Genomic DNA, 15,069 nt, shown 5'->3' on the forward strand with positions numbered 1-15,069 from the left:
TTTTGTGTCCTTATTACACACAGACACACACACACTCACAACCCAAACTCATTCTCTTACAAAATCTCTGCAGTCCTTCTGACTTCGTGTCCTTTTAACACAACACACTCACCCTTGCAGAATCTCGAGAGGGCTTTTTACATCCTGTACTTTTGACACACACATGCATACACACACACACACACACACACATGCAAAATCGCCAGACGTTGTATGACTTCGTGTCGTTTTCACACAAACACACACACACACACTATTGCAGAATCTCTGGAAGGCTTCTGACTTTGTGTCCTTTTTACACACACACACACACACACACATCCCTCACTCTCACACTCATACCTTTCCAGAAAACCTAGAGGGCTTCTTATTTCGTGTCCTTTTAACACTACACACTCACACTTGCAGAATATCTAGAGGGCTTCTGACATACTCTCCTTTTGACACACACACACATACACACATACACACACCCTTGCAGAATCTCCAGACGTTTTATGATTCGTGTCGTTTTCACACACACACAAACTCTTACAGAATCTCTGGAGGGCTTCTAACTTGGTGTACTTATTACAAACACAACGCACACGCACACACCCTTGCAGAATCAATAGTGGGCTTCTGACTTCGTGTGATTTTTACACACACACACACACCCTTGAAGAATCTCTAGAGGGCTTCTGATTTCGTGTCCTTTTTACACACACACACACACACACAACGAAAAACTCATTTTCTTACAAAATCTTTGGATGACTTCTGACTTCTTGTCCTTTTTAAAACACAAACACACATACACTTGTAGAATCTCTGGATTGCTTCAGATTTCGTGTCCTTATTACACATACACACACTCCCTCACACTCACACTCACATTTTCAGAAAACCTAGATGGCTTCTGACTTCGTGTCCTTTTAACACAACACACTCACCCTTGCAGAATCTCTAGAGGGCTTTTGACATCCTGTCCTTTTGACACACACACATACACACACACACACACACACACACACACACCCTTGCAGAATCCAGACGTTTTATGACTTCGTGTCGTTTGCACACAAACACACACACACACACACACACTTGCAGAATCTCTGGAGGGCTTCTGACTTTGTGTTCTTTTTACACAAACACACACACATACACACCCTTGAAGAATCTCTACAGGGCTTCTGATTTCGTGTCCTTTTTACACACACACACAACGAAAAATTAATTTTCTTACAAAATCTCTGGATGACTTCAGACTTCGTGTCCTTTTTTAAACACAAACACACATACACTTGTAGAATCTCTGGATTGCTCCAGATTTCGTGTCCTTATTACACACACACACACACACTCCCTCACTCTCACACTCATACCTTTTCAGAAAACCTAGACGGCTTCTGACTTCGTGTCCTTTTAACACAACACACTCACCCTTGCAGAATCTCTAGAGCGCTTTTGACATCCTGTCCTTTTGACACACACACACATACACACACACACACATACACACACACACACACCCTTGCAGAATCTCCAGATGTTTTATAACTTCGTGTAGTTTTCACACAAACACACACATACACACACCCTTGAAGAATCTCTAGAGGGCTTCTGATTTCGTGTCCTTATTACACACACACACACACACACACTCCCTCACTCTCACACTCATACCTTTCCAGAAAACCTAGAGGGTTTCTGACTTCGTGTGCTTTTAACACAACACACTCACCCTTGCAGAATCTCTAGAGGGCTTCTGACATACTGTCCTTTTGACACACACACTCATACACACACACACACACCCTTGCAGAATCTCCAGACGTTTTATGACTCGTGTCGTTTTCACACACACACACACTCTTGCAGAATCCCTGGAGGGCTTCTAACTTGGTGTACTTATTACAAACACAACGCACACGCAAACACCCTTGCAGAATCAATAGTGGGCTTCTGACTTCGTGTGATTTTTACACACACACACACACACGCACACACATACATGCAACCTTGCAGAATCTCTGGAGGGCTTCTGACTTCGTGTGATTTTTACACACACACACACACACACACACACACATACCCTTGCAGAATCTCTGAAGGGCTTCTGATTTTGTGTCCTTTTTACACACACACACACACATACACACACCCTTGAAGAATCTCTAGAGGGCTTCTGATTTTGTGTCCTTATTACACACAGACACACGCACACTCACCACCCAAACTCATTCTCTTACAAAATCTCTGCAGTCCTTCTGACTTCGTGTCCTTTTAACACAACACACTCACCCTTGCAGAATCTCGAGAGGGCTTTTGACATCCTGTACTTTTGACACACACATGCATATACACACACACACACACACACACATGCAGAATCGCCAGACGTTGTATGACTTCGTGTCGTTTTCACACAAACACACACACACACACACTATTGCAGAATCTCTGGAGGGCTTCTGACTTTGTGTCCTTTTTACACACACAAACACACACACACACATCCCTCACTCTCACACTCATACCTTTCCAGAAAACCTAGAGGTCTTCTGATTTCGGGTCCTTTTAACAATACACACTCACACTTGCAGAATATCTAGAGGGCTTCTGACATACTGTCCTTTTGACACACACACACATACACACACCCTTGCAGAATCTCCAGACGTTTTATGATTCGTGTCGTTTTCACACACACACACACACACACACACACACACACACACACCCTTGCAGAATCTCTGGAGGGCTTCTAACTTGGTGTACTTATTACAAACACAACGCACACGCACACACCCTTGCAGAATCAATAGTGGGCTTCTGACTTCGTGTCCTTTTTTAAACACACACACACACACAAACACACATATACTTGTAGAATCTCTGGATTGCTTCAGATTTCGTGTCCTTCTTACACACACACACACACACACACACACTTGCAGAATCTCTGGAGGCTTCTGACTTTGTGTCCTTTTTACACAAACACACACACATACACACACCCTTGAAGAATCTCTAGAGGGCTTCTGATATCGTGTCCTTTTTACACACACACACACACACACAACGAAAAACTCATTTACTTACAAAATCTCTGGATGACTTCTGACTTCGTGTACTTTTTAAAACACAAACACACATACACTTGTAGAATCTCTGAATTGCTTCAGATTTCGTGTCCTTATTACACACACACACACACACACACTCCCTCACTCTCACACTCATACCTTTTCAGAAAACCTAGACGGCTTCTGACTTCGTGTCCTTTTAACACAACACACTCACCCTTGCAGAATCTCTAGAGGGCTTTTGACATCCTGTCCTTTTGACACACACACACACACACACACACACACACCCTTGCAGAATCTCCAGACGTTTTATGACTTCGTGTCGTTTTCACACACACACACACACACACATACACCCTTGCAGAATCTCTGAAGGGCTTCTGACTTTGTGTCCTTTTTACACAAACACACACACATACACACTCCCTTGAAGAATCTCTAGAGGGCTTCTGATTTCGTGTCCTTATTACACACACACACACACACTCCCTCACTCTCACACTCATACCTTTCCAGAAAACCTAGAGGGCTTCTGACTTCATGTCCTTTTAACACAACCCACTCACCCTTGCAGAATCTCTAGAGGGCTTCTGACATACTGTCCTTTTGACACACACACACACACATACACCCTTGCAGAATCTCTGTAGGGCTTCTGACTTTGTGTCCATTTTACACAAACACACACACATACACACACCCTTGAAGAATCTCTAGAGGTCTTCTGATTTCGTGTCCTTATTACACACACACACACACACACACACACACACTCCCTCACTCTCACACTCATACCTTTCTAGAAAACCTAGAGGGCTTCTGACTTCATGTCCTTTTAACACAACACACTCACCCTTGCAGAATCTCTAGAGGGCTTCTGACATACTGTCCTTTTGACACACACACACATACACACACACACACACTTGCAGAATCTCCAGACGTTTTATGATTCGTGTCGTTTTCACACACACACACACACACTCTTGTAGAATCTCTGGAGGGCTTCTCACTTGGTGTACTTATTACAAACAACACGCACACGCACACACCCTTGCAGAATCAATAGTGGGCTTCTGACTTCGTGTATTTTTTACACACACACACACGCGCACACACACACATTCACCCTTGCAGAATCTCTGGAGGGCTTCTGACTTTGTGTCCTTTTTACACACACCAACACACACACACACATAAACCCTTGCAGAATCTCTGAAGGTCTTCTGACTTTGTGTCCTTTTTACACAAACACACACACATACACACACCCTTGAAGAATCTCTAGAGGGCTTCTGATTTTGTGTCCTTATTACACACAGAGACACACACACTCACAACCCAAACTCATTCTCTTACAAAATCTCTGCAATCCTTCTGACTTCGTGTCCTTTTTTAAAAACACACACACACAAACACATATACACTTGTAGAATCTCTGGATTGCTTCAGATTTCGTGTCCTTATTACACACACACATACACACACACTCCCTTACTCTCACACTCATACCTTTTCAGAAAACCTAGAGGGCTTCTGACTTCGTGTCCTTTTAACACAACACACTCCCCCTTGCAGAATCTCTAGAGGGCTGTTGACATCCTGTCCTTTTGACACACACACACATACACACACGCACACACACCCTTGCAGAATCTCCACACGTTTTATGACTTCGTGTCGTTTTCACACACACACCGACACACACACACACATGCAGAATCTCCAGACTTTTTATGACTTCGTGTCGTTTTCACACAAACACACACACACACACACTCTTGCAGAATCTCTGGAGGGCTTCTGACTTTGTGTCCTTTTTACACACACACACACACACACACATCCCTCACTCTCACACTCATACCTTTCCAGAAAACCTAGAGGTCTTCTAACTTTGTGTCCTTTTAACACAACACACTCACACTTGCAGAATATCTAGAGGGCTTCTGACATACTGTCCTTTTGACACACACACACATACACACATACACACACCCTTGCAGAATCTCTGGAGGGTCTAACTTGGTGTACTTATTACAAACACAACGCACACGCACACACCCTTGCAGAATCAATAGTGGGCTTCTGACTTCATGTGATTTTTACACACACACACACACACACTCACAACCCAAACTCATTCTCTTACAAAATCTCTGCAGTCCTCCTGATTTCGTGTCCTTTTTTAAACACACACACACACAAACACATATACACTTGTGGAATCTCTGGATTGCTTCAGATTTCGTGTCCTTCTTACACACACAAACACACACACACTCCCTCTCTCTCACACTCATAACTTTTCAGAAAACCTAGAGGGCTTCGAACTTCGTGTCCTTTTAACACAACACACTCACCCTTGCAGAATCTCTAGAGGGCTTTTGACATCCTGTCCTTTTGACACACACACACACACCCTTGCAGAATCTCCAGACGTTTTATGACTTCGTCTCTTTTTCACACAAGCACACACACACACACACACTCTTGCAGAATCTCTGGAGGCTTCTGACTTTGTGTCCTTTTTACACACACACACACACACACACATACACCCTTGCAGAATCTCTGTAGGGCTTCTGACTTTGTGTCCTTTTTACACAAACACATACACATACACACACCCTTGAAAAATCTCTAGAGGGCTTCTGATATCGTGTCCTTTTTACATACACACACACACACACACACACACAACGAAATACTCATTTTCTTACAAAATCTCTGGATGACTTCTGACTTCGTGTCCTTTTTAAAACACAAACACACATACACTTGTAGAATCTCTGGATTGCTTCAGATTTCGTGTCCTTATTACACACACACACACACTCCCTCACTCTCACACTCATACCTTTTCAGAAAACCTAGACGGCTTTTGACTTCGTGTACTTTTAACACAACACACTCACCCTTGCAGAATCTCTAGAGGGCTTTTGACATCTTGACCTTTTGACACACACACACATACACACACACACACACACACACACACACACCCTGCAGAATCTCCAGATGTTTTATGACTTCGTGTCGTTTTCACACAAACACACACACTCACCCTTGCAGAATCTCTAGAGGGCTTCTGACATCCTGTCCTTTTGACACACACACACATACACACACACACCCTTGCAGAATCTCCAGACGTTTTATAACTTCGTGTCATTTTCACACATACACACACAAACACTCTCTCAGAATCTCTGGAGGGCTTCTGAATTTTGTCCTTTTTACACACACACACACACACACACACACACACACACATACACCCTTGCAGAATCACTGAAGGGCTTCTGATTTTGTGTCCTTTTTACACAAACACACATACATACACACACCCTTGAAGAATCTCTGGAGGGCTTCTGATTTCGTGCCCTTATTACACACACACACACACACACACACACACTCCTTCACTCTCACACTCATACCTTTCCAGAAAACCTAGAGGGCTTCTGACTTCGTGCCCTTTTAACACAACACACTCACACTTGCAGAATATCTAGATGGCTTCTGACATATTGTCCTTTTGACACACACGCACATACACACATACACACACCTTTGCAGAATCTCCAGACGTTTTATGTTTCGTGTCGTTTTCACACACACACACACACACACACACTTGCAGAATCTCTGGAGGGCTTCTAACTTGGTGTACTTATTACAAACACAACGCACATGCACACACCCTTGCAGAATCAATAGTGGGCTCTGACTTCGTGTGATTTTTACACACACACACACTCCCTCACTCTCACACTCATACCTTTTCAGAAAACCTAGAGGGCTTCGAACTTCGTGTCCGTTTAACACAACAAACTCACCCTTGTAGAATCTCTAGAGGGCTTTTGACATCCTGTCCTTTGACACACACACACACACCCTTGCAGAATCTCCAGACGTTTTATGACTTAGTCTCATTTTCACACAAGCACACACACACACACACACACACTCTTGCAGAATCTCTGGAGGGCTTCTGACTTTTTGTCCTTTTTACACACACACACACACACACACACACATACACCCTTGCAGAATCTCTGTAGGGCTTCTGACTTTGTGTCCTTTTTACACAAACACACACACATACACACACCCTTGAAGAATCTCTAGAGGGCTTCTGATTTCGTGTCCTTTTTACACACACACACACACACAACGAAATACTCATTTTCTTACAAAATCTCTGGATGACTTCTGACTTCGTGTCCTTTTTAAAACACAAACACACATACACTTGTAGAATCTCTGAATTGCTTCAGATTTCGTGTCCTTATTACACACACACACACACTACCCCACTCTCACACTCATACCTTTTCAGAAAACCTAGATGGCTTTTGACTTCGTGTCCTTTTAACACAACACACTCACCCTTGCAGAATCTCTAGAGGGCTTTTGACATCTTGTCCTTTTGAGACACACACACATACACACACACACAGACACACACACCCTGCAGAATCTCCAGATGTTTTATGACTTCGTGACGTTTTCACACAAACACACACACTCACCCTTGCAGAATCTGTAGACGGCTTCTGAAATCCTGTCCTTTTGACACACACACAGATACACACACACACACACACCCTTGCAGAATCTCCAGACGTTTTATAACTTCGTGTCATTTTTACACAAACACACACACACACTCTCTCAGAATCTCTGGAGGGCTTCTGAATTTTGTACTTTTTACACACACACACACACACACACATACACCCTTGCAGAATCACTGAAGGGCTTCTGATTTTGTGTCCTTTTTCCACAAACACACACACATACACACACCCTTGAAGAATCTCCAGAGGGCTTCTGATTTCGTGTCCTTATTACACACACACACACACACACTCCCTCACTCTCACACTCATAACTTTCCAGAAAACCTAGAGGGCTTCTGACTTCGTGCCCTTTTAACACAACACACTCACACTTGCAGAATATCTAGATGGCTTCTGACATATTGTCCTTTTGACACACACGCACATACACACATACACACACCCTTGCAGAATCTCCAGACGTTTTACGATTCGTGTCGTTTTCACACACACACACACACACAAACAACACACACACACTCTTGCAGAATCTCTGGAGGGCTTCTAACTTGGTGTACTTATTACAAAAACAACGCACACGCACACACCTTTGCAGAATCAATAGTTGGCTTCTGACTTCGTGTGATTTTTACAAACACACACACATGCACAAACACACATACACCCTTGCAGAATCTCTGGAGGGCTTCTGACTTTGTCTCCTTTTTACACACACACACACACACTCACAAACCAAACTAATTCTCTTACAAAATCTCTGCAGTCCTTCTGATTTCGTGTCCTTTTTTAAACAAACACACACACAAACACACATACACTTGTAGAATCTCTGGATTGCTACAGATTTCGTGTCCTTATTACACACCCACACACTCCCTCACTCTCACACATACCTTATCAGAAAACCTAGACGGCTTCTGACTTCGTGTCCTTTTAACAAAACACACTCACCCTTGCAGAATCTCTAGAGGGCTTTTGACATCCTGTCCTTTTGACACACACACACACACACACACACACACTTGCAGAATCTCTGGAGGGCTTCTGACTTTGTGTCCTTTTTACACAAACACACACACACACACACACCCTTGCAGAATCTCCAGACGTTTTATGACTTCGTGTCTTTTTCACACAAACACACACACACACACACTCTTGCAGAATCTCTGGAGGGCTTCTGACTTTGTGTCCTTTTTACACACACACACACACACACACACACACACATACAACCTTGCAGAATCTCTGAAGGGCTTCAGACTTTGTGTCCTTTTTACACAAACACACACACATACACACACCATTGAAGAATCTCTATAGGGCTTCTGATTTCGTGTCCTTTTTACACACACACACACACACACAACGAAAAACTCATTTTCTTACCAAATCTCTGGATGACTTCTGACTTCGTGTCCTTTTTTAAACACACACACAAACACTCATACACTTGTAGAATCTCTGGATTGCTTCAGATTTCTTGTCCTTATTACACACACACACACACACTCCCTCACTCTCACACTCATACCTTTCCAGAAAACCTAGAGGGCTTCTGACTTTGTGTCCTTTTTACACAAACACACACACATACAAACACCCTTGAAGAATCTCTAGAGGGCTTCTGATTTCGTGTCCTTTTTACACACACACACACACACACAACGAAAAACTCATTTTCTTACAAAATCTCTGGATGATTTCTGACTTCGTGTCCTTTTTTAAACACAAACACACATACACTTGTAGAATCTCTGGATTGCTTCATATTTCGTGTCCTTATTACACACACACACACTCCCTCACTCTCACACTCATACCTTTTCAGAAAACCTAGAGGGCTTCTGACTTCGTGTCCTTTTAACACAACACACTCACCCTTGCAGAATCTCTAGAGGGCTTTTGACATCCTGTCCTTTTGACACACACACACATAGACACACACACACACACCCTGGCAGAATCTCCAGACGTTTTATGACTTCGTGGCGTTTTCACACACACACACACACACACACACACACACACACTCTTGCAGAATCTCTGGAGGGCTTCTAACTTGGTGTACTTATTACAAACACAACGCACACGTACACACCCTTACAGAATCAATAGTGGGTTTCTGACTTCGTGTGATTTTTACACACACACACACACACACACACACACTTGCAGAATATCTGGAGGGCTTCTGACTTTGTGTCCTCTTTACACACGCACACACACACACACACACACATACAGCCTTGCAGAATCTCTGAAGGGCTTCTGACTTTGTGTCCTTTTTACACAAACACAAACACATACACACACCCTTGAAGAATCTCTAGAGGGCTTTTGATTTCGTGTCCTTATTACACACACACACACACACACACACACACTCCCACACTCTCACACTCATACATTTCCAGAAAACCTAGAGGGCTTCTGACTTCGTGTCCTTTTAACACAACACACTCACCCTTGCAGAATCTCTAGAGGGCTTCTGACATACTGTCCTTTTGACACACACACACATACACACACACACACCCTTGCAGAATCTCCAGACGTTTTATGATTCGTGTCGTTTTCACACACACACAAACTCTTGCAGAATCTCTGGAGGGCTTCTAACTTGGTGTACTTATTACAAACACAACGCACACGCACACACCCTTGCAGAATCAATAGTGGGCTTCTGACTTCGTGTGATTTTTACACACACACAGACACACCCTTGCAGAATCTCTGGAGGGCTTCTGACTTTGTGTTTTTTTTACACACACACACACACACACACATACCCTTGCAGAATCTGAAGGGCTTCTGACTTTGGCTAATTTTTACACAAACACACACACATACAAACACCCTTGAAGAATCTCTAGAGGGCTTCTGATTTCGTGTCCTTTTTACAGACAAACACACACACAACGAAAAACTCATTTTCTTACAAAATCTCTGGATGACTTCTGACTTCGTGTCCTTTTTTAAACACAAACACACATACACTTGTAGAATCTCTGGATTGCTTCAGATTTCGTGTCCTTATTACACACACACACACACTCCCTCACTCTCACACTCATACCTTTTCAGAAAACCTAGACGGCTTCTGACTTCGTGTCCTTTTAACACAACACACTCACCCTTGCAGAATCTCTAGAGGGCTTTTGACATCCTGTCCTTTTGACATACAAACACATACACACACATACACTCACCCTTGCCGAATCTCCAGACGTTTTATGACTTCGTGTCGATTTCACACACACACACACACACACACACACACATTTTGCAGAATCTCTGGAGGGCTTCTAACTTGGAGTACTTATTACAAACACAACGCACACGCACACACCCTTGCAGAATCAATAGTGGGCTTCTGACTTCGTGTGATTTTTACACACACACACACACACGCACACACACACATACACCCTTGCAGAATCTCTGGAGGGCTTCTGACTCTGTGTCCTTTTTACAAAAACACACACACATACACACACCCTTGAAGAATCTCTAGAGGGCTTCTGATTTCGGGTCCTTATTACACACACACACACACACACACACACTCACAACCCAAACTCATTCTCTTACAAAATCTCTGCAGTCCTTCTGACTTCGTGTCCTTTTTTAAACACACACACACACACAAACACACATACACTTGTAGAATCTCTGGATTGCTTCAGATTTCGTGTCCTTATTACACATACACACACACACTCCCTCACTCTCACACTCATACCTTTTCAGAAAACCTAGAGGGCTTCTGACTTCGTGTCCTTTTAACACAACACACTCACCCTTGCAGAATCTCTAGAGGGCTTTTGACATCCTGTCCTTTTGACACACACACACACACACACCCTTGCAGATTCTCCGGACGTTTTATGACTTCATGTTGTTTTAACACACACACACACACACTTGCAGAATCTCTGGATGGATTCTGACTTTGTGTCCTTTTCACACACACACACACACACATACAACCTTGCAGAATTTCTGAAGGGCTTCTGACTTTGTGTCCTTTTTACACAAACACACACACATACACACACCCTTGAAAATTCTCTAGAGGGCTTCTGATTTCGTGTCCTTATTACACACACACACACACACACACTCAATCACTCTCACACTCATACCTTTCCAGAAAACCTAGAGGGCTTCTGACTTCGTGTTCTTTTAACACAACACACTCACCCTTGCAGAATCTCTAGAGGGCTTCTGACATACTGTCCTTTTGACACACACACACACATACACACACACACCCTTGTAGAATCTCCAGACGTTTTATGATTCGTGTCATTTTCAAACACACCAAACTCTTGCAGAATCTCTGGAGGGCTTCTAATTTGGTGTACTTATTACAAACACAACGCACACGCACACACCCTTGCAGAATCAAGAATGGGCTTCTGATTTCGTGTGATTTTTACACACACACACACATGCACACGCACACACACACATACACCCTTGCAGAACCTCTGGAGGGCTTCTGACTTTGTGTCCTTTTTACATACACACACACACACATACCCTTGCAGAATCTCTGAAGGGCTTCTGACTTTGTGTCCTTTTTACACAAACACACACACATACACACACCCTTGAAGAATCTCTAGAGGGCTTCTGATTTCTTGTCCTTTTTACACACACACACACACACACACAACGAAAAACTCATTTTCTTACAAAATCTCTGCAGTCCTTCTGACTTCGTGTCCTTTTTTAAACACAAACACACATACACTTGTAGAATCTCTGGATTGCTTCAGATTTCGTGTCCTTATTACACACACACACACACTCCCTCACTCTCACACTCATACCTTTTCAGAAAACCTAGACGGCTTCTGACTTCGTGTCCTTTTAACACAACACAGTCACCCTCGCAGAATCTCTAGAGGGCTGTTGACATCCTGTCCTTTTGAAACACACACACATACACACAAAAACACCCTTGCAGAATCTCCAGACGTTTTATGATTCGTGTCGTTTTCACACACACACACACTCTTGCAGAATCTCTGGAGGGCTTCTAACTTGGTGTACTTATTACAAACACAACGCACACTCACACACCCTTGCAGAATCAATATTGGGCTTCTGACATTGTGTGATTTTTACACACACACACACACAGGCACACACACACACACACCCTTGCAGAATCTCTGGAGGGCTTCTGACTTTGTGTCCTTTTTACATAAACACACACACATACACACACCCTTGAAGAATCTCTAGAGGGCTTCTGATTTCGTGTCCTTATTACACACACACATACACACACTCATAACCCAAACTCATTCTCTTACAAAATCTCTGCAGACCTTCTGACTTCGTGTCCTTTTTTAAACACACACAAACACAGACAAACACACACATACACTTGTAGAATCTCTGGATTGCTTCAGATTTCGTGTCCTTATTACACACATACACACACACTCCCTCACTCTCAAACTCATACCTTTTCAGAAAACCCAGAGGGCTTCTGACTTCGTGTCTTTTTAACACAACACACTCACCCTTGCAGAATATCTAGAGGGCTTTTGACATCCTGTCCTTTTGACACAAACACACTCATACACACACACACACACACACACCCTTGCAGAATCTCCACACGTTTTATGACTTCGTGTCGTTTTCACACAAACACACACAAACACACACACACACTTGCAAAATCTCTGGAGGGCTTCTGACTTTGTGTCCTTTTTAAACACACACACACACACACAGACGTACACCCTTGCAGAATCTCTGAAGGGCTTTTGACTTTGTGTCCTTTTTACACAAACACACACACATACACACACCCTTGAAGAATCTCTAGAGGGCTTCTGATTTCGTGTCTTATTACACACACACACACACACACACTCCCTCACTCTCACACTCATACCTTTCCAGAAAACCTAGAGGGCTTCTGACTTCGTGTCCTTTTAAAACAACACACTCAACCTTGCAGAATCTCTAGAGGGCTTCTGATATACTGTCCTTTTGACACACACACACATACACACACACACACCCTTGCAGAGTCTCCAGACGTTTTATGATTCGTGTCGTTTTCACACACACACAAACTCTTGCAGAATCTTGGAGGGCTTCTAACTTGGTGTACTTATTACAAACACAACGCACACACACACACCCTTGCAGAATCAAGAGTGGGCTTCTGATTTCGTGTGATTTTTACACACACACACACACGCACACACACACATACACTCTTGCAGAATCGATGGTGGGCTTCTGACTTTGTGTCCTTTTTACACACACACACACACACATACACACACCCTTGAAGAATCTCTAGAGGGCTTCTGATTTCGTGTCCTTTTTACAGACAAACACACACAACGAAAAACTGATTTTCTTACAAAATCTCTGGATGACTTCTGACTTCGTGTCCTTTTTTAAACACAAACACACATACACTTGTAGAATCTCTGGATTGCTTCAGATTTCGTGTCCTTATTACACACACACACACAGTCCCTCACTCTCACACTCGTACCTTTTCAGAAAACCTAGACGGCTTCTGACTTCGTGTCCTTTTAACACAACACACTCACCCTTGCAGAATCTCTAGAGGGCTTTTGACATCCTGTCCTTTTGAAACACACACACATACACACACATACACACACTCTTGCAGAATCTCCAGATGTTTTATGATCCGTGTCGTTTTCACACACACACACACACACACACACACACACACACACACACACTCTTGCAGAATCTCTGGAGGGCTTCTAACTTGGTGTACTTATTACAAACACAACGCACACGTACACACCCTTACAGAATCAATAGTGGGCTTCTGACTTCGTGTGATTTTTACACACACACACACACACACTTGCAGAATAACTGTAGGGCTTCTGACTTTGTGTCCTTTTTACACACACACACACACACACACACCCTTGCAGAATCTCTGAAGGGCTTCTGACTTTGTGTCCTTTTTACACAAACACACACACATACACACACCCTTGAAGAATTTCTAGAGGGCTTCTGATTTCGTGTCCTTTTTACAGACACACACACACACAACGAAAAACTCATTTTCTTACAAAATCTGGATGACTTCTGACTTCGTGTCCTTTTTTAAACACAAACACACATACACTTGTAGAATCTCTGGATTGCTTCAGAGTTCGTGTCCTTATTACACACACACACACACTCCCTCACTCTCACACTCATACCTTTTCAGAAAATCTAGACGGCTTCTGACTTCGTGTCCATTTAACACAACACACTCACCCTTGCAGAATCTCTAGAGGGCTTTTGACATCCTGTCCTTTTGACACACACACACATACACACACATACACTCACCGTTGCAGAATCTCCAGATGTTTTATGACTTC

Source organism: Tenrec ecaudatus, assembly GCF_050624435.1.
Source record: "Tenrec ecaudatus isolate mTenEca1 chromosome 2 unlocalized genomic scaffold, mTenEca1.hap1 SUPER_2_unloc_1, whole genome shotgun sequence".
Taxonomy (NCBI): domain Eukaryota; kingdom Metazoa; phylum Chordata; class Mammalia; order Afrosoricida; family Tenrecidae; genus Tenrec; species Tenrec ecaudatus.